At 34.6% G+C, this 21898-nt stretch overlaps 1 long non-coding RNA gene across 3 annotated transcripts; it reads left to right on the top strand.

Moving 5' to 3' along the window:
* The first annotated feature begins 4172 nt into the window (after positions 1-4172).
* Positions 4173-8873, top strand: LOC115955366. 3 transcript variants are annotated; one of them, XR_004084121.1, is made up of 5 exons: positions 4173-4394; positions 5162-5282; positions 7130-7197; positions 7708-7855; positions 8527-8873. It is a non-coding gene; the product is annotated as an uncharacterized LOC115955366 (long non-coding RNA). The 3 variants fall into 3 exon arrangements; XR_004084120.1 differs by lacking the exon at positions 8527-8873 and having other exon boundaries at positions 4208-4394; positions 7708-8196; XR_004084122.1 differs by lacking the exon at positions 8527-8873 and having other exon boundaries at positions 4209-4394; positions 7748-8196.
* Positions 8874-21898: the final 13025 nt, after the last annotated feature.

The raw sequence follows: 21898 nt of genomic DNA, 5'->3' as shown, positions 1-21898 counted from the left end.
GAATATGATAAGCTAGGGAAAATTCTATCTCCAGTCACAATTTGCATGCACAATCAAATTGCATTGAGTTGCATCACTTTGCATCACCTTTGACGGCCCTTAAAATAATCCTTATATATGTCTAGGGTTGTGAGAAAAAAAACCCTATACAAATACACATGGATATGCGTGAAATCAGATTTGGAAATCTGAATTTCATAATTCTCGATAGATACGCTTCTGTCAAGCATCAGCATTAAACCTTGATGGATATAGATCTGTCGAGATATCTGTCGAGCTTTAATGAACAACACTTCTTTACCTTTTTTTTGGACAAATTTGCATGGCTTCAATACTAAACTTGGACTCTTGTTCCTTGAAGTACTAAACCCATCCTAAATCTACCCAATTACAAGTAAATTACATTTTGTCAAAAGATTACTTAATTTACATAACATATGTCTCTAACAATATCCACATATGTCCTAATAATAATAATAATTGAGGTGGCTTAACCCAATAGTACAAGAGCTTTAGGCTGAGGCCCTAATTTACTTGTATTCTAGGTTAGGTTTATCCCACAGTGGGAGACCCAAGAAATGGTGTTACGGGTTTCTGATGGAGTTAAAGAAAGGTTTGAGCCCTTAACTATATTAATCCTGGCCTAGCCGAGATGATGACTATGTAGCCAACCATTTTTTCTAGAATCCAAATACGATTCCTTAATCCCAAAATATATCTATACTCGCTACTCTTGTGTTTCTCTCTTCCCTTTTTTTTTCCAACCCCTTTTCTCAAACTTTTCTTCCCCCTTTTATAGCATTCCTTTAGTGAGTTCACCATCATGAGGGGTGGTCTTCCCTAAGCTGGTAGGTCTCTCTTTGCTCTATATTCTTGACTAGATGGGACCCATTGCATATTACCCCAAGGTTTGGGAGGCAAATTACCCCAAGGCATTACCTTTTGTCCATGGTAAAGCTTGGCACCATTCCTCAAGTCGGGACATGCTCAGTAATGTTCGATTTAGTGTTGAGATAGGTCAAGCGGCTTTAGGGAGCAGGCCATAGACTTGGGCTGGGCTTTCATTCATGATCCGTACAACAACAACAATAATAATAATTGATGGTGGGCTGAATCAAGTTCCATTTGTCCATAATGGTCTTCTATGACCAAATCACGTCTAGATTAGTTCACAAGAAAGGGAGCCAAATAAAAGGTACCGTGTGTAATGAATAGGCTCCGTCCTCAAGCATTATGATCATCCAAGATAATCTAGTCATCCATGTCACAAAAATGGATGACCAAAAGACACTCAGTCAATTTCAGAGGATTTCCTACAAACATTAAACAATCGGACCACGTTCTATTATTTTGGAACGTGGGGAGGATTCCCTGAAATCCGCTCCATTCTCTCCACTAATCCCACACATCCCCCATGATGGTAGTGGATTCAAATAAGTAGACCCACTAAAAACTCTCTATAAAAGGGATCTAACTCCATCAACCCAAGGTACGTTAACCTACTCACTATCCTTGTGTTCTAGAGAAAAACCTGGCTTAATCGTCAGAGAATCCTTGGCCAGTTCACCCTAGTCACCCATGACAGATCTTTTCTTTCTCTTAAGGTCATTAAATTGTCGTTGTAGCCTGGAGCATTCAGCCTACTGATTTTCTTGCATCATCATCAATAATAATAATAACTCTCTTCTAATGACAAGTTGACAACATTCTATAAATCTGCAGATCGGCACAATTTGTTTAAATCCCACCCAACATACTAGTCCAATATTACATTGAAATGCAATAAAAAGAGGGTAAAAATTTTCTTTTTATTGGAATGATTCCAATGCTACTATCATTTGGTTATTTTGTTCATTTCTAGTAATTAAATATTTTCTTCAACTAATATCTTTTTGATTCTTTTCTATATGGAAAATGCTAAAGTTGTTACAAGTTTATATATATATATATATATATATATTGAGAATAAACTAGAACTTTACCTTTTTTTTTTTTTGAGAATATTAATTATTTTAATACACATACAAGGGGAGAGGGGAGAGAGTCTTAAAGAAATTGACAGTGGTATATATCCAAAAGGGTCTAACTACAACTTTACTAGATAAATCTTATAAACTGATATGACAATGAATGTGATTAGTAAACTTTAAACACCTCATAAATAAATATTTGAATTGTTTTTTGGTGATTAGTAATACATCATTTTTTTTATTTATTTAAAAGTAACACAATAGTTTGAACTATGTAGTAAAATTATAAGTATCCTTAGCATTACTCTTTTTATATTGTCAACTTCAATTTCCCCCTTTTTTTCAAAGCACATGAGGAGAGTTACATGCATAGGCTTATTTGCAACCCCACCACCAAATAGGGGAGGAAAGCCATTACATGTTTTTGTAAAATATTTTACCAAGTTTTTAAAGATAAAACAATGTACAGTATTTTACAAAGGATTTAATGATCAACGAAAAATATTTTCAGGTAAAATGCTAAAAGTATGTTCCGTAAATTATTTTACTACAAAATAAATAGTGTACAAATTTAAGACATGATGGTCCTAGACTTTTATAAATGTCTGCAATCTTACATGTTTCAATATGATAGGCCACAAACTGAATGACCCCTTGTGAAATTAATTAATTAATTAGCCAAGTTATTAATTAATCAATTTATCATGCAAACACGTGGTAGCACAAACAAATCACCAATAAACTAAATATGCAGCAGAAAATAAATAACACAGTGATTTGTTTACGAATGGGGAAAACCTAACGGTAAAAATCCCACCGGGTGATTTTCAGGTTACCACTACCAAAACTCCACTATTATCACAACAAGCGGTTACAAGTAAAGAAATCCCAGTACCTTACCAACCTACAGTTGAACCCTTACCCTAATACCCAATTGGACTTGTTCTGTAGTGACAGTTCCCCTTTCAGATGCACGACTCCCAATACATGACTAACCAATTGCGCGGATCCCAGTATGCGACTTTAATCACCAACTAAAAAGGTTGTTGGTTGCAAAGTTCTTCAGTTCATCCAAACGATGAAGATCAAGAAGATGTTTGGTCACAAAACCCTACGATGCACATACACAGCAACTTCTTCAAGAGAAAGAGATGAACTAGGGCAAAAACTTCGTCTCCGGTCACAATTTGCTTGAACAGAGTTTGCTCAAAGTTTGTGCAACTTGTGAACACTTTGACGGCCCTTAAACTGATCCTATTATATGTCTAGGGTTAGGAGAAAAGAAAGCCCAAATACACATTTACGGATACCAAGAAAATCATATTGAAATTTTGAAAATCTTAAACCTCGACAGATAGCAGGTGTCGAGAAGCTGTCGAGAAGGTGTCGAGCACACCGAATAAAGAACAGCTTCCTTAAGCTCGATAGATGCAGCTGTCGAGCTTTAATGATTTTTCACTTTGACCTTGTTTTCTTGAACAGACTTGAAAGCTTCAATGCTTGATCTTGAAACAAGGTTTCTTGAAGTATTTAAAACATGCTAAATCTACTCAAATACAAGTAAAGTGCGTTTTGTCAAAGGATAAGCCAATTACATAAAATCATAACATATGTTCTTAACAAATGAAACACATATGTCCTAACAATCTCCCCCTTTGGCAATCCGTGACAAAATCACAACAAACAAATGAACATATAAGAGAAGTCATAAATCACTCAACTCATATTCACTTGTTGAATACAATAAAATCTATCCTAACACAAACTCTTGAAAAATTTTGCAAGAAGAGAGTTTATGGCAAGTAGACTTTGACAATCTGTATTTCTGAAACATTTTAAACAAAACTCATTAAGGCATCTTTGTGTGAAACAGAAATAATAGATTGCATACAAGTATAAGAAACATATATATAAAGAGAGAAAAAAAACAACACATGAAGGGGTAGGTGAAAGAAAAACATACATCAATATAAAGAAAGAGATAAGTACAATGTATATAAATGGTCACAAGACCTCATGTACAAGAGTAATCTATATCTATATCTATATATATATAATAGCAGAAGCTGAGAGAAAATAGGTTCCTAGAATTAAGGAGGTAATGACAAATAAGAAAAATCCCTACTTAAAATTCAGACATGTGTAATTTTAAAAAGCGATACATTATATTGTTTCCCAAAGATAACACACCGTATGATAGCCTCTACCTCTCTCACATAAAAAGAAAAATAACCGGCCCAAATACAATTTAGGCTTGGAATACTTAAAAAAAAAAATGCGCTGGATACAGAAAGAAGTAGAGGGTTCTCTGTTCCTCTTCAGACGTAGAGCACCGCTGCAAGCACATAGAGGAAGAAAAATCTATGGGCATCAACACCGTTAGGCTACATATCTACCACCATCAGATCGTCGGAATCGGTTCCGGTACGTTTTCCTCATTTTTTTTTAGATTTGGGTATGAAATCTATCTTTTTATTGAGCTTTTTTGTCGGAACCGGCACCGGTACATTTTATTTATTTATTTTTAAGATTTGGGTATGCAGTGTTACTTTTTATTGAGTTTTTTTGTTGTATAGGTTTATTTTTGATTTTGGATTTGTTTCGTTTTTGTTTTGGGTTTTTGGGTTATCTACGAATTTTTTTTTTTCTCAATTTTATGCTATTCTCTCAGTTGCACCGCTTTATAGTTTCTCCATGAAATTTCGGGTTTACTTTTGTACTTCCATTTCTAATCTAAACAAAATCATTGGGATAAGTATAGAATTTAATGTTATGCTGATATTTCTTTAAACCCTCCTTGCCGATCTGCTTTGCGCTCTGTTCTGTTTCTTCTCTGCAACAGAGTGCAAACCTGCCTGCTTAGATTTCTGCCATCAGGCAGTTTAGAGTCACAACAGAAAGAGTTCTCAAGGGTTAGGGTTTTGGGGTTTTGAGAGAGAGGCAGAGAGGGAGAACAACTTACGGGTAGGGTTTGGGGATGCAATTGTGGAACAGTTTGATGAGTCAGTTTCCAGATTTGGGTATGAAAGGTTACTTTTAATTATGTTTTTTTGTTGGATAGGTTTAGATTTGATTCATTTTTGTTTTTGGTTTTTGGATTCTCTATCAAAATGTTTTTTTTTCTCAATTTTAAATATGGTTTGGTCTTTTGAAAGACTTGATTTTGATTTAGAGTTACGTTTTTGGTCCAGCACCACCCATCTCCGGCTCCATTCAATCACAGCCTCAACGGTGATTTTGGTTTAGGGTTATGTTTCTCTGCTCTGTTAGTTGTCTGCCCCCATCACTTCTCTTCAACGGTGTATTAGGAAGGTACGCATGATTTTCTTGGAACTTCTCACCTGTGCTTTTTATATATATGTTTCCTTAAATTTTAAGTTAATTAGTGTATTTAGTCCAACTCAAGTACAGAATAACATTTTATTTATTTATTTATTGTTATTGTTACAAGGATAGATTTTGTAGCTATCTGAATTTTGGGTTGTACATGAACCACTAAAAAATGCAGAATCAAGGTTTGATTCGTTGTGGTCCAAACCTTCATTTTACAGATTTAAATTGTCACTGAACTGCTGCATTAATTTTTACAATTCAACCCATATTTTCAATGTTTTCTTAGGCTTCGTTTGCGGTATTTCTTTCATCTTTCTCTGCTGCAATTTAAAATTGCTATGATTTTTTTTTTTTTTGAGCAATCAAAAATAATGGCTGCAATTATATGGATTGTCCTCTTTGCAGTTTTACTAAGAATAGTTAGGTATACAAAAGTGCTCACCACAGCCAAGAAAGAAAACCAAAAATACATAAACCGATACCAAAGCAGTAGTACAAGTGTTAAACTTGAAACTAAAATCTTATGAATAGTGGAGCTAAGGAAGATGTTTTGCACAGACCTTGCACCTGTAAAGCAGTAAAAGATAGAGCACACCAGTTACACATCACACGCATGATACAATGCACTTGAAATTCCACTAGACATGAATTGGATCTTACCTTCTGTTGTAGGACTTTAAAAGTAGGAAGTAAGGCTACAGTACTTGATGGAACAAGAAAAATAGTTTGCAATCTCTGCTCTAATGGTTAAGAGATGTCATTTTTTGGTTTCACATGCTGTGCAAACCAAAAACCAACTCAATTAGATGATTTCATTATTTAGTTTAACTGAAATCTTTGAACAATGGAAGGACATTCTTAAGTACGTAAAAAAAAAAAAAGTTGTTCCAATAAATCATTGAGGATGACTTTCAGATGAAAAAAGTTGCATAGATCACTATTATCCATAGAAACATCATGCGAACTTAAATTAAATTAAAGGGAATAGATATATCATAGTCTCTAAAGAGAATAATTGCACAGATCACTATTACCCAAAGAAATCCTTGGCATGTTAAATCAAATTAAAAGGACAAGAAATATCATAAAACCAAAAAGAACCCCTTCCAACAAAAAGATGACTCAATTTTACATATCTTTGGAGAATGTGAGAAGGGCTACAGAATTTCTAATTGTAACATCTTTTGTGGATGGACAATCCCCATCTCTTCTTCTGCCTAAAGAAAGAAAGAACTTACATAGATATACAAAATTGTCACTACTGTTTCATCTTAGAGGCACCATATCACAATTCATGTAAGCGAGAAGTGAGATCAATGAAGATGTCTTCACTGCAAGGAATTGTGAGACCACCCATTGGATGATCATACCCGAATTCTCCCTCAGCCTTTACTTAGCAATTCCTTCTAATTGCTTTCTGAATGAGTACGAGCGTCAAAGAATGTGCTTATTGCAACAGATTAGGTAAACTTATTAGAAAGCATAGTTAATCCTAACAGTATATTTTATTATTGTAAACTAAGGTATTAAATTGCTTTAGATAATGCAGAAATTGACCAAAAACCAAAAGTAGAATCATTATATACAAAATAGAGCATAAAAATTACTTTATGTTGTTAAATTTGAGTTTGGTATTGATTCAAAATTTGTAATGTTTCATTTATATAAAACTGCCATGTGTTCTGAATTTTAGATAATTATAATTAATTATATGACACACAATCACATGTTTTATAGGATCTTAGTTTCTAGCACCTCATTTATATTGACTCTTATCAGGAATTCTGTATTTATAATAACATATTTTCCCTCACATGTTAATTCAGATTAGTCATCCCTGACTTATAAGACTTTTGGCTACTATTCGAGAAGAACTATTGAATTAAATTGAAAGGTAAGGAAAGCCTAATTTTTCTTTGTAGCTATTATTTAGTTTATAACTCTTTGTCCTTTGTTAATGATTGATTAAAAAAAAATAAAAGTAAAAGTAAAATAGTTTTAAACATATCAAATATGGACTCTTTGATTCTAAAAATAAATGCTAAAACTTTTTTCTTTCCTTTACCATGATATGATAGCAAAAAGAAAAAAAGAAAAAAGAAAGGAAAATGCAAGAGAAGCACACCTAAAAAGACGAATGCTAATATTTGAGAAACGATCCAAAAGAAAATGGCATGAAAGAAAAGATAGTTTACAAAATAAAATTACCCAGGCTAGGAAAAAAAGCAGGGATAGAACGGCAATAACTCATAACTGCTCTTTGTTGCATTCACTTGGTACAAGTATAAACTTTTATGCGTCAAGAGGTTCGCTTCTCTTTCTGCCACTTTGTACTTATTAGTTCTTTAAACATTCTTTTTTAAAAATTTGAAAATAAAACTTTCAATTCACATTTGATTATTAGATATCGACGTTGACATGGGCCATTCCTTTGGAGAAACTAGGTTGAACGTAACTACAGATGATACTTTGGTAGAAGATGGGTCCAATTGTTGTGCTACTCCTCAAGGAATCCATGGGTCAGAAAATGAGTGGTTGTGAAGAATTTCCAAGTAAATGACTTGACTTAAATTTACAAGGAAAAAAAAAAAGAAAAAAACTTGACTTCCATTTTTGTTCATGTTATTAATGTTGTCCCCATATTTTAAAATTCATATGGGAAAATTAACTGAACCTTGGAATTTTGGCTCATCTAATGTATGTGTGTATTGTGGTTCAGTTATGGTATGAAGAGAGAACAGTAAAATCTAAGAAGCCTAAGAACTCAAAATTCTCTCTCTATTGTATCTATTTAATTGTTAGTCTCTATCTTTCATACTATTGAATACTTTGTTTTGTAGAGTTATTTTGGAACTCCATGCATCCATCTTAATTTCATTAATTTTTGAATATAGGCTCCAGTTGTTGTTTTTCCTATTAAATAAGTAGTGTTGTACTTAAAGTTGTTGGTTTGTAAGTAAATGGTTTGATTCAAGTTCAAATTTGAAGATTTTATTGATTAAGGTAGATCAAGATCTTTTTTTCATATTTAGGTGTGGGTAGACTCATTACATGAATTTGAGTGTCTATGTGCTGAATTAGCAACATGTGGAGGATTTTTTTATATTATTTTTAAAATGTATTTGAACAATGGTAATTTACACAATCTGTTTAGTGCACATTTTTTATAACCTGGATTTTTTTTTTCTTTCCTTACATACTTGCTTTTTGTTTCCTTTAAAAGGTTGGATGGAATGCCATGTTGTCTTTTTTTTTTTTTCTCCCCTTTGATGGAATGCCATGTTGTCTTTGGCAAGATGCTATATGGGATGGATGTCGTCTACAAGAGTTACATAGAAGGATATATTTATTTATTGTTTTGGGATGTTATTCTATTTGGTCAGAGAACTTTTAAATCCTCTATTATTGTTGAGATTCGCAGATTGTACATATTTGTTTTACTGTGGTTAAAAAAAGGTTAATTGATGCATTTTCTTAGAGATTATTATTATTGTAGATGTTTAAATGAAGCAATGCATGAACACTCACTGAACCCTACTACTTTGTTATAGTAATGTTAACTATTGTTTATCCAATTTTATACATAGTCTCTAATTTCAATGTTTTCTCTATTGTACATTTTTCCTTATATGTGGATCAGATATGCCAATTGAAGAGTGGTTAATAGTATTGCTAACATATAATTTATAAGATTTCCAATTGAAAATCAACATTTTAGAGAAAGTTTGACTATGATGAGAACTATTTTGGTACTTATTTTTTCTAGCTATGATCACACATGTTTGGATTGTTGGTCATCTTTGTTTACGATAGGTTTCGTTCCTCTGCAACGCATGTTAGTACCATGTAAAATATTTTTTTACATTATTTTACAGTTGTGAGCAAATTTAAGACTCCAACGATATTGAAATTATTAAGATATCCTATAATGCCAAAGTAGGTATCTTAATTCTTTAATTTTTAGGTGGTAGTTCTAAATAAGTTGGCTTCCTGTCAAAATGATTGGATATGGAATTTTATGGTTCTTTTTTTTCTTTAATTCCTTCATCAAGATAATGTTCAGTTTTATTTTCATTGTCCAAGCATATATACTCTATTTTGTGACTTCATTATTCCACTTTAATATGAATGGAAATATTAAATTAAATAGTTAAAATTGAGTTTGGTGTTAAACAAAGTTCAAAAGTGTTTTTACGGTTCATTTGTTTAAACACAAGCAGCTTATTTGGATTTTAGATAATTATAATTGTTAAACTGGTATACATACAGTAAATGAAATTTAGTTTTTAGAGCCTTATCCATTCTAAATACCTTTTTTTTTTTTCCACGTTTTTGTAAAAGCAATAAAGGCAGATAAGAAAGATTATGATTTCTACAAAACATATAAAGGGTCGTTCATTGTAATAGTCATTTAAGCTATTGTGAAAATTTATAAAGGTAACATTTCACTGAAATAGAAGACTTGGAATGGAACTTAGAGACAAAGGTATCAATTGTACTTATACAACTTAAAAAATTTATAATAACCTTTACGTTTCTTTAAAAAATTTCTTTTATATTGCAACACATATTGATGACATGCAAACTCAAAATTTTAATGACGACAACATAAATATAGGGTATTATATTGCATGTCTTATACGAAAGACATACGCCAAACCTATCAAAGGATTTTTATGGTGAGTGTTGTAAAGCTGACCCTAAATCATAAAATGATCCCGCGCATTGCGCGGGTTAAACACTAGTGTATCTAAAAAGAAAGAAAAGAAAAGATACATACTATCCTCACTACATCCCTTAAAATGTATCAATACTCCCCCTAACAAAATGATCATATACTAACTCTCCCCCTAAGATGGACTACTCTCATACCAAGACTACTCCCATTTTTTGTCACGAATGACAAATGGTAAGAGTGTCAAGTAGACATCTCATCGGCAGAGCTAGCATCTCCATCAGCATCATCTGAAGCATCATCGTCATCACCATCATCATCCTCATCCTCATCCTCAGAAGCAGAGGCCACGGGAGAAGGTGGTGAAGGAGTAGCCTTAGGAGCAAAGTCACCCATAGACGTCTGTCGTCGTGCAATACGACCAACACGAATGTTCACCTGATACAACTTTGTAGAGAGTGTATCGAGACGAACATCCATGCGCTACAGTTGCGCCATGATATCTCCTAGGGACACATCGCCCGAAGAAGAAGGAGGAGCCGATGTGGATGGAGTCGAACAGGATGGAGTGGAATGGGAGGAAGGAGCTGTTGAATCTGACTACCGCGACCGAAGCTGGGCCTCACTACGTTTAACGGTAGCGTAATCTATGGCACACATAACGGTAAAGTGGTTGGAAGAGGGAAAAGGAACGGAAAAATGGCGTAGAATCCTCGTGATGGCGGAAGGAAAGATGAGCTTATCACAGGACGCCGAATCTAGATGAACATCTATAATAGACAGAATGAAATGAGAAATGAAGTCTATGGTAAGAAGCTCAAGAAGAGACAACAAAAATCGAGTACAAGGCTCTGTGATGGAGTTATAGTGAGAGAGGGGATGCAAAACAAAAGTCATCACCATGTTCATGAATTTAGGACCTTTAGCAAATGGTCGACATGGTGTAAAAAGACGCTCACCTCAAGAAGAGGGGCTCTCACAAAAAGCAGACATGAGCTCGTCCTTGGATACAGTCCTCAGATGCTCACAACTAGGATAGTCAGGAAACTCTATCTTAAGGACCCGAAGCACATCCGCAACCAACTGCGGTGTGATAGGAATGCGCGTACCCCGAACGTGAGTGAAGAAAAGAGGTACGAACCGATCAATCCCATGCATGTTGGAGTAGAACTCCTGGATAAGCACAAGAGGATAGGTGACCAGGATGTCACACAGTGACTCCCATCCCCTACTATGAATGACAGAGGGAAGGTCGGTGTTTGCAAAATCCAACAAGATGACTTGGCCTTCCGAATGAATGCTTCATCTAGAAAAATTCTACGAAAATGCCTTAAAGGCATCATCATCACAGAACTGGATATGAGATAGGGTAGGATCAGACGAAGAAGAAGCACCGGAACGAAGAGGGTTCCGGGTTGGAGTGGATTTACGTTTAGGTGTCATAGACACGACTAACGTAAACTAACAGAGAGGGAGAGAAAGAATGACAATCAGAAAAGTCCCAAACATTTTCAAATATATAAAATAAATTGAAAGGAAGTACGCATGCATGGGAAATTCATGAACATGTGACATGCAAAGGAAATTGCATCATGGGCTCAGCCAATCCAAATCTATCAGCACGCAAACATATAGCACACATCTAAATGCATGACAATACCATTATAATGCTAATGTGATGCAATGTATGAGGTTTTGAACACATTTAAGTGAAAACCCAACCCAAAATTTCAATGAAATCTCATCAATTTTGAAAAACCCCAAAAATTTTAAAAAACCCCAAATCCTAGGTTTCAAAACATGAAATGCATGAATGAGAAAGGATTAGAAGCTTACCAAGTGAAGAAAAACTTGAAAAACCTTATAAAATCCTTGAGAACCAAGATAGGAGTGAGACTGGAGTGTTTTTGGGAGAGAAACAGAGAAGTATCGAAAGAGAGATCAATGGAAATAAGAAGCAGATCGTGCAGAGGCTTTATATAGGAAAGCCAATAAATCTCGACAGATGTAGGTATTGAGAGGTATCGAGAGATCTGTTGAGGAAATGCTCGTCGACAGCTGAGGTGTCGAGGAGGTATCGAGGATCAACACATCAGACTTAAGAACAGAAGCTCGATCGATCCACCAAGTATTGAGAAGCTATCAAGTATACAAACCCAATCTCGATAAATCCACCAGGTATCAAGGTGCAGGCGAGATTGCAATAAGAAAAAGCTTAAGGAAGCTCAACAAATAGCCAACTATCGAGGAGGTGTTGAGCCAACTTTTAAAAACAGCTTTTCGAGATGTGAAAAACACAGACATGAATGCAATCCAACATGCAACTCAACCAACGATCCAATCAACATATTAAGCTCTCAAAATCATCTCTCAAATAAAATTTAAGCACATGGATTTTTGAAGACACACACACACACACACACTAAACAAGTCTAACCAATTTTATATTTCAAAAACAAGTCAAGACAGTTTAGTGAGCATACATTAACACATGTAAAACCTCGTGATGGCACATGTATCAAGAATAGCAAAGAATATTGCATGTTGTGTGTAAAAAACATCACAAGATTGCATAAGTGTATACATATTATGACGATTTGAGATATGAGAAAATTACTTTAACTCACACACAATCATAACTGCTAGATGGGGACTATCACCTTTGAGGTACATCCTATAACTCTCACATCTCCTAGAATACACACTTGCAATCATATTTAAAGCATTTTTGATCTTTTTGCTTTTGATTCTTTGCATATTTTTCTTTTAAGCATATCATGCATGGGCATATTAGAGAAGGAAAATAAATACCCAACGATATTTGACATTTTAATTTTCCTATGCCTAAGCACACAAGTGTCATTGACACTGCACTTTTGCTATGTCGAAGCATATAGGTGTCAAATTATGATTGGCGGGCAACAGTGGTGAGATGGATATTTATTTATGCCTTTCTCTCAGGATTTTATAGTCCTTCCCGTCCAAAAGAGTGATATGAGTGTTAAGTATAAGAGACAACTTAATCTTACTCATCACAAACACGAGCCACAAAACCCACTTGCTTAGTTGTGCATAGAGATGTTCATCTAAGTTACAAATGATACAAAGTTTAGAAGACTTTGTTTCAATGGCCATCCAAGGTACATAAGTACCAATGTACACAAAACACACACTGTTTTTGTATTTTCTGATTTTTCAAAATTTTTTTTTATATGAAAAAAAAAAAAAAGCAAAAACTGAAAAAATAACCAAACAAAAACATGTTAAACAACCAAAGCATAAAAACTAGACTGACTCAAAACATGAAAGCAAAACACATAAGTAATGCACACACAAAGACAAGAAGAGAGAGAGAAAAGTGACAGAATCACTTAAAGCCATTTTCCTTCCACACCTTGGAAGAACCTTTCCGTCTAGCAAACCCTTAAACCGGCGGTGAAGGGGAAGAATTAAAACCGTTCAAGTTCGAAAGGAACATGAGGGCTTTAAGAAGTTCTCCAAGGGGAGCAAGAGAGGATTGAAGCTGATTCTGGTTGCCAGATGCTATCATGCCGTTGCTCTGTTGAGTGGCAAGCCACTTGTAGCAATTTGGTCGAGTATGACCAACAGCTCCACAATGATGACAGAGATGCTACTTCTTTTGTTTAGGCTTTTGAGAGTTAGCCTTCTTAGCCTTAGGGTTTTTAACATCTTTTTTCTCAAGTTTAAGGGGTGCTCCTAAGATAGATTTACCTTTGTCTATGTTCTCACTAGCTAATTCAGTTTTAATCTCATTGTTCTCAGTTTTAACATTATTAGCAGGAGGAACAAAAACAGTAGTACTAGAAGAAGTAGTATTAGAGGAAGAAAGTCCATACCTTAAACTTGTTCGATCTGAAGCAGATTTCTGAATGCTTAGCATCTTATCCAGCTTTGCGCTGGAAGTCCTTCTCCAATTGAGCTCTAACTTGAAACAATTCCGCTTCAAGCTTCTTGGTCTTCTCAGTCAAAAAATTGTTCTCAAATCTCAATACTCCAATAGTCTGATTAGCTTCATAAAACTTTGTGGAAAGCTCCTCACGGTCAAGTTCCACATCACTGAGCTTCTTGGTGGTTAGCCTATATAATTTCTCATGCTTCTCAGAAAGCTTATATAGCTTCTCATAGGCTGTATGGATGTCATCTTGATCATCCATCTTCTCAAAGTTAGATTCCACCAACTCCTCTTCTTTAACCACATCTTCAACAATCCCATCAGTAGGATTAACAGTAGCCATGAAGGCATTTAAGATTCTGTCATCCTCATTGTCGGAATCATCCTCAGGCTCAGTGTCGCTTAAGGTAACAGCAAGTACCTTGCTCTTCCCAATGCTCTTGAGGTATGTAGGACACTCATGCTTCATGTGACCGAAGTCTTGACACCCAAAGCACTTAGGTCTTGAGGGAACAGTGTACTGACCACCTTCCTTAGCATCCTTATTCCCTTTGTCTTGGCCTTTTAAGTGAGAAGAATCGGATTGCCTGCAATCCTTGTCGAAACCCTTTCCATTGGCGTTTTTCATAAACTTCTTGAACTGCTTAGTGATGTAGGACTTCATCTTGGAATCTTCATCATCAGAAGATTCATCTGTTTCACTACTCTTGGCCTTCAATGCCATACTCTTGCTTTTACCCAACTTGCCTATTCTTGTCAACCCTAGCTTATAGGTCTGCAAGTTTCCAACTAGCTCAGTCAAAGGAATCTTGTCAATATCCTTTGATTCCTCTATTGCCATAATCTTGGCATGAAATCTCTCTGGCAGAGATTTGAGCACTTTCCTCACAATCTTGGGTTCAGGGATGGTTTCCCCAAGATTGAAGGCTGAGTTCACTATGTCCTTTAGCTTGGCATAGAACTCATCGAAAGACTCATCCTCCTCCATCTTTATCTCTTCAAAGCTTGTAGTGAGCCTCTGAAACTTTGAGTCCTTGACAGCTTTAGTACCCTCATAGGTTGTCTGGGGAATGGTCCAAGCCTTTTTGGCAATTTCAGTGAAGGATATCTTCTTGAACTTCTCATTGGTGACAGCACTGAACAATGCATTCAAAGCTCTGCTGTTGAAGTTTTCCGCCTTAATCTTGGCATCATCCCAGTCAGCTGACGCTTCTGTAGGCTTAGTTCAGCCTATCTCCATAGCTTGCCACACTTTTTCATCTAAAGACTGCATGAAAGCTCTTATGCGTACTTTCCAATATGCATAGTTAATGACATCAAATAAAGGAGGTATGATTAATGACTGTCCTCTATCCATGACAAACAAGGGTCAATGGATCAACACAACAAAGATTAAACCCTAATCAAAGTGTGCCTACTTTGATACCACTTGATAGGCCACAAACTGAATGACCCCTTGTGAAATTAATTAATTAATTAGCCAAGTTATTAATTAATCAATTTATCATGCAAACGCGTGGTAGCACAAACAAATCACTAATAAACTAAATATGCAGCGGAAAATAAATAACACGGTGATTTGTTTACGAATGGGAAAAACCTAACGGCAAAAACCCCATCAGGTGATTTTCAAGTCACCACTCCCAAAACTCCATTATTATCACAATAAGCGGTTACAAATAAAGGAATCCCAGTACCTTACCAACCTACAGTTGAACCCTTATCCCAATACCCAATTGGACTTGTTCTGTAGTGACAGTTCCCCTTTCAGATGCACGACTCCCAGTACATGACTAACCAATTGTATGGATCCTAGTACGTGACTTCAAACACCAACTAAGAAGGTTGTTGGTTGCAAAATTTTTCAGTTCATCCAAACGATGAATATTTAGAAGATGCTTGGTCACAAAACCCTACGGTGCACATATACAGCAACTTCTTCAAGAGAAAGAGATGAACTAGGGCAAGAACTTCATCTCCGGTCACAATTTGCTTGAACAGAGTTTGCTCAAAGTTTGTGCAACTTGTGAACACTTTGACGGCCCTTAAACTGATCCTTTTATATGTTTAGGGTTAGGAGAAAAGGAAACCCAAAGACACATTCACGGATCCCAAGAAAATCAGATTGAAATTCTAAAAATCTTAAACCTCGACAGATAGTAAGTGTTGAGAAGCTGTTGAGAAGGTGTCGAGCACACCGAATGAAGAACAGCTTCCTTAAACTCAATAGATGCAACTGTCGAGCCAGTTGTGGAGCTTTAATGATTTTGCACTCTAAACTTGTTCTCTTGAACAGACTTGAAAGTTTTAATACTTGATCTTGAAACAAGGTTTCTTGAAGTATTTAAAACATCCTAAATCTATTCAAATACAAGTAAAGTGCGTTTTGTCAAAGGATAAGTCAATTACATAAAATCATGACATATGTTCTTAACAAGTGAAACACATATGTCTTAACACAATACATGTTTCAAAAGTTTTCCACTTCAGCTTCACGTATTACCAAATACAATAAAGCATGATATCATAAAAATATGCATAACACACCAATGAGAGTAGACATGGCAAAACGGGTGGGTCGGGTCAATCGAGTTGCGGATTAGGTCAGGTTGGCCTGTATTTTTCACATGAATATTTTTTATTTTTTAAATAAAGAAAACAACTTGTATTTGCCATTTGGAAAGTCATGCAACAAATTACTTAATGTAAAATGTATTATTTTGAATTCACCACTTATATTAAGAATGAACTCAGTTAAACTTATTAATACTTATTCAATAATTTTAAAATTATACAAATCTCGACATTACTAACTAAAACAAAATAACACAAAGATAAGTAAAACAAATACACAAGTTTTATTTTTACACAATATCAACATCCCAAAATATAAAACAAAATTACAATTGACATATTGGATAACTCATTTGACAAAAAATAAAAACATATAAGAAATTTGCAATCTTGGAAATTGATTTTACAATCCATTATCAATTGTGATTGGCACTCTACTTCAATTTGAGAAAATACATTAAAGTTTGATTGTTTACTTATTTATGTATGGTCTCTTTTGTGAATATCATATCATTGTTAAGCAACACACACTTTAGGAAATATCATAATTTATTTTGAAAAGTCGTTTATTTTGGACATAAATTATTAAAAAATAGGTCTACGCATTCATAATTTATGCTAATTTGATACTTTGGCATTCACTATTTTCACATTTATGAATGTTTTTCACACATTTCTACAATTTTAAATTTATGTTTTTTACTCTACTGTAACTAGATTATCTTGGCATGTACTTTGCTATTTGATATCTAAAAATCTTTACTTGTTATAAATGTTCAACCATTTATCTTTCAATTCATTTGCATGCAATTATGTAAATGTCTCAATTGTTTCCTTAAAACTCACAACAAACAATTAAATCAATATTGTCTTAATTTTATTATTTTTTTACCCAAAAAAAAAAGTTTTAAAAAATGGTTTAGGTCACGAGTAGGTTGACCCACTAAAAACAAGGGTCGGGTCACAAGTTAATTTGTTTTTGCTTTGGGTCAAAAAAATCGGGTTTGAGTCAGGTATTTTTTGGGTCGGGTGAGAAAATTTTGACCTATTTTGCCATGTCTAAGTGAGAGGATTCCTGACAACAGAAATTTGTGAGTTAACTAACAATTCTCACAAGAGGGGAAAATTTTGGAAATTGAGATTGAGGAAAATTCGATTAAAGTATTTCTTCGAACAATATGAGAGGACTCGAGAAACCAAAACTCTTAACCACTAAGGGCCTGTTTGGTTTACTCTTAACTCAAAACTCAATTCTCATTTCTCATTTCTCATCACTCAAACTCAGTTTTCATAACTCATATCTCTATCTCTACTTTTTCCTTAACTCTATCTTATTTTTGATTGGTTTCAAATCTGGGTAAGCCTAACTCAAAATTTTGACAAAGTGGTGGAGCCCCTTTATTGTGCAAATCAGAACGATAACATGTCTCTCTCCTCCAACTCTTTCATTTTTCCTCTCCTCTTTCACGAAGCTTGAAACATTGAAACCTTTCTCCTCCCATTTTCAACCTTTACCACCTCCAACAACCCATAAACCCACCAATTTTAATTCTCAAAAACCCATAAACCCACCAATTTTTTTACATCCACCACCGTACAAATCACCAAAAATCAAACCCATCCACCATAGCAAATCCACCAACACCGTCAACATCACAAAAAATTCTTTTACATATATATAATGAAAATAAAAATAAAAAGAAATACTAGAAAAACTTCCCCACAAAATCCACAACTCCAAGCCCAAAAAGCACACCTTAACCCGATTAAAACGCAAATCACAATTGAAATCGAAGTCCTCTGCCATCATCAAGTGAAGAAAAAGAAAGAATGAAGAAGAATAATAAGAAGCTGAGAAAAGAAACCAAAGTGAAGAAGAAAGAAAGAAAAGAAAAAAGAAAAAAGAAAAAAAGAGAAGAAGATGAAAGAACCCAAGCGTGAAGAAGAACAAAAAATATATATATATATATATTGGCGCTGTGAAGAAACAACCCAAAAAAAAAAGAATGGCGCTGGCCAAAAATCCCTAGAAAAAATCAGTGTGAAGAAAGAAAGAAAAAAAATCAATGTCAAGGGATGAAGAAAACAAGAAGCAGCCGCTGCGAAGAAAAAAAGAAAGAAAAGAGAAGAGAAGAATGGCACTAGAATGAAGAAGGAAGAAAGAAAAAGAAAAAGATTAAAAATAAAAAATGGAAAGAAAGAGAGAACCAGAACCATGCGTGTGACCCAAAGAAGAAAGTAAGAAAGAGAATGGATGTGACAAGACTTTAGGTGGGTCCCATTATTTTTATGTATTTACTAAAATGCCATATAACTCATAACTTGGAAATGTGAAAACACCAAAATTGTGTTTTTAGTTTCCATCATCCAAACTCAAAATTTTGAGTTTTTGAGTGATGAAAACAGTCATCCAAAACCAAGCTAAATACTTTGTCATCTGTGAGACCCACTCATTTTGGATGATGGATCATGAAAACTGAGTGATATCACCCAGTTTTCATGCTATCCAAACATGCTCTAAAATTCTTATCTATTGTCGTAAAATTTCTTACTCTTTTTTGAATTTGTTTTTTAAAGCCAAAATTCCATTAAAAAAATCATTTTTTAAGGAAGCAAAACCCATGAAAAAGGAAGAAAATGAACAGATCCAAACCAATTAAATATCTACCAATATATAAATAAGTGACATTGATTCTAAATTTTTTTTTAAAAAAAAAATTTGAAATACAATGAAAACCAAAAAAAAAAAAAAACAAATTATTGGCGTTATGGGTATAGCAGAGCAGAAGAAAGTGAAACCTAGAAACTAAATTACCAACAATGTAGATCTCCCATTGCATGAAATAGTTGACCACGTGTACATTCCCGTTCATACATCGAACAACTTACATCTTCCACTGCGTGAAATAGTTGACAACGCAATGGTGATCTGCATTCCCGAATCCAACGTGTTACAGACCTAAGGTGACAAGGGCGTGCATAATATTAGGATAATATAAATGATGGCATGGCATGCAAGGAAAATCAGAATAAGGATAGGGGAATAGAAAATGGTAGGCATAGAAAGAATTTAGTTTTTCTTTGTATAAGTTTGGTTGGAGGTGGAAAAGTTGAAGGACAGAAAAACTTTTTATTTGATAGAAAAGAAAATTAAACATAGAAAATGATATTTCTATAAATTGACATATGCCCCTATAAAATATATATATATATATATATATTATATGAAAAAAATTAAAAAAAAAAAAAAAACTAATGTTTAGACAAAAGGAAAAAGAAATTAACGCGAAAGGAAGAGGGGCATATGGTTCTTTCTTGAACTTGAAATAGAGGGAGTAAAAAGTCAATGATGTGAACTGGAAACAATGAGCACCCTTTCTTATATGTCTATTGTTGATCAAGATTCCCACCCACGAACTCTTGACAATATTGGCGCTTTAGTTTATATTCGTGAATTCTGCTTTATAATTTCAAATCTTACTGCTCAGTGCCCACCATTCCATTCCTTTGTTAACCTTTCTTTCACATCCTAGTGCAAAAATTAAGGATCAGGACAAAGTGACCAACTACAAAAAATGCGACATCTGCAAAGTGGAAATTTTTGTTCACAACAAATTGTATAAATTTCAAAGAAAATCCACCTTGCTCAGTGCATGACCTTTCTATGTTATAGTCTTCGCTCATCATAATGGGTATAACTTCAATACTTTGGCTATGAGCTCTAAGAACAGAAAGCAATGGGCATCTTGGCTTTTGTGTTTTTGAGTTCCAGTTTGTTTCTTTTCTACTTTGTATTTTCAGATGCTGCTGGCAGCATTACCCAATCCCAATCCCTCAGTGTTGGCACAAACTTGGTCCCTAAAAATGGAGGCTTTGTCTTGGGGTTCTTCAGTACAGGAAATTCCACTAATCATTTGTTTAGGCGTATTGAGAGACAAAAATGGGCGTTTAGCAAATCATGAAAATCTTGATATGTTTGGCTAGGCGGAATTTGTGGGATTGCTTTTTTGAATATGCAGATTTTTGCGTTTCAAGAAAGGCAATTTCCCGTTGTGATTTCGATATTGCGTGATTTGCAAATCGTGATACCGCTAATTTTTTTTGTCTGAAAACCAAAAATAGCCTCTGGCTCCATGCTTATCCTCAGTCCTCTAACTTCACCATATATATCCTCAATCCTCTGCCTATAGACTCATCAGTTTCACAAGGATTGGTTCTCTCTTCTTTGTTTTTGCTTTGCTCTGTTTATCGTTGTTCTTCATCGCAATTCCAGGTAACTATTCTCCATTACCCATCTTTGAATTTATGATATATATTTGGGCTTTTGGCATGTTGGTTTACACTATTTGAACTCAAAATATTATTTGAACTCCATTAGAGATTTATTGTTGTTGCTGCTACTAGTAAGAGCTCTCTTTGTCTCACAGATAGCCATCCATGAGTAAACAAGCTCTTACCTTAATTGGGTGGGGTTATATGAGGAGATGAAATTTGTTTTAGCTACTATTGTAATCGTTAATTACATATGTGTTTTTATATTATTATGCATTAGTTTAATTACAGTATGATTATATGACATTGTTAGAAGGTTTTGTACCAGGATTGATGTTTAAAGTAGCTGGGTTCTGCAGAAAAATCTTGTTTGATTCTTTGTGGTTGTAGAACTTACCTACGAAACATACTCCTACTATGCAATTTTCTCATGGGTTTGGTTGTAGAACTTGCTATATTTGGCTGAACATTAACATTAACAAACTTATGTTTTTTTTAGATGGGTAAGCCATCCCAAAATAGCTCAAATGTTAGAGCTCAATGGCCATCAAGAGTAACAACTATTGTTAGATTCTAAGACTTTAGGAACATGATGTATTAGAACTTCAATGTGTAATGTGTTGGCAAACCATGATCAAAACTTAGAGTCTAGATTTAGACTGCTCAAAGTGTGTTTATGTGTAAAGTTGGAATTGAGTGATTGCAGAATTTACTGGACTAAATTTGAAAGGCTTGATCGATCGAAAATTAGACTCGATCAATTGAACCTTGTGCAGATTTTTTTTTCTGCAAAATTTCCAACTCAACCTAAGCCCATATGACGTGTAGGGTTTTATGTTTTGCTTCAAGTATAAAAGGAAAAACCCTAGCTATGTTTTAGATGTTGTGGATATGCTGTGTGTGTGAATCTTTTGTGAGATCTAGAGGTGTTTACCTTTATACACACTTAGGGTTATCAAGATCAAGATTGATGTCAAGAACTTGGTGATCTCTTCAGTTGCTGTTTCAAGAGCTTAAAGAAAAACACAAGTAGGAGAACTTGTGGTTGCTATGGATCAAGGAAAGAAGTAGTTCGTGGACTTGGAGCTGTCATGTGGTCGTGGTAGTAAGTTTTTTACTTGAGATAGCAATAGGATGTTAATGGTCTAAGTTCTATTGTAC

Source organism: Quercus lobata, chromosome 8 (assembly GCF_001633185.2).
Source record: "Quercus lobata isolate SW786 chromosome 8, ValleyOak3.0 Primary Assembly, whole genome shotgun sequence".
NCBI classification, from domain to species: domain Eukaryota; kingdom Viridiplantae; phylum Streptophyta; class Magnoliopsida; order Fagales; family Fagaceae; genus Quercus; species Quercus lobata.
This window is presented reverse-complemented; position numbering and strand designations above follow the sequence as displayed.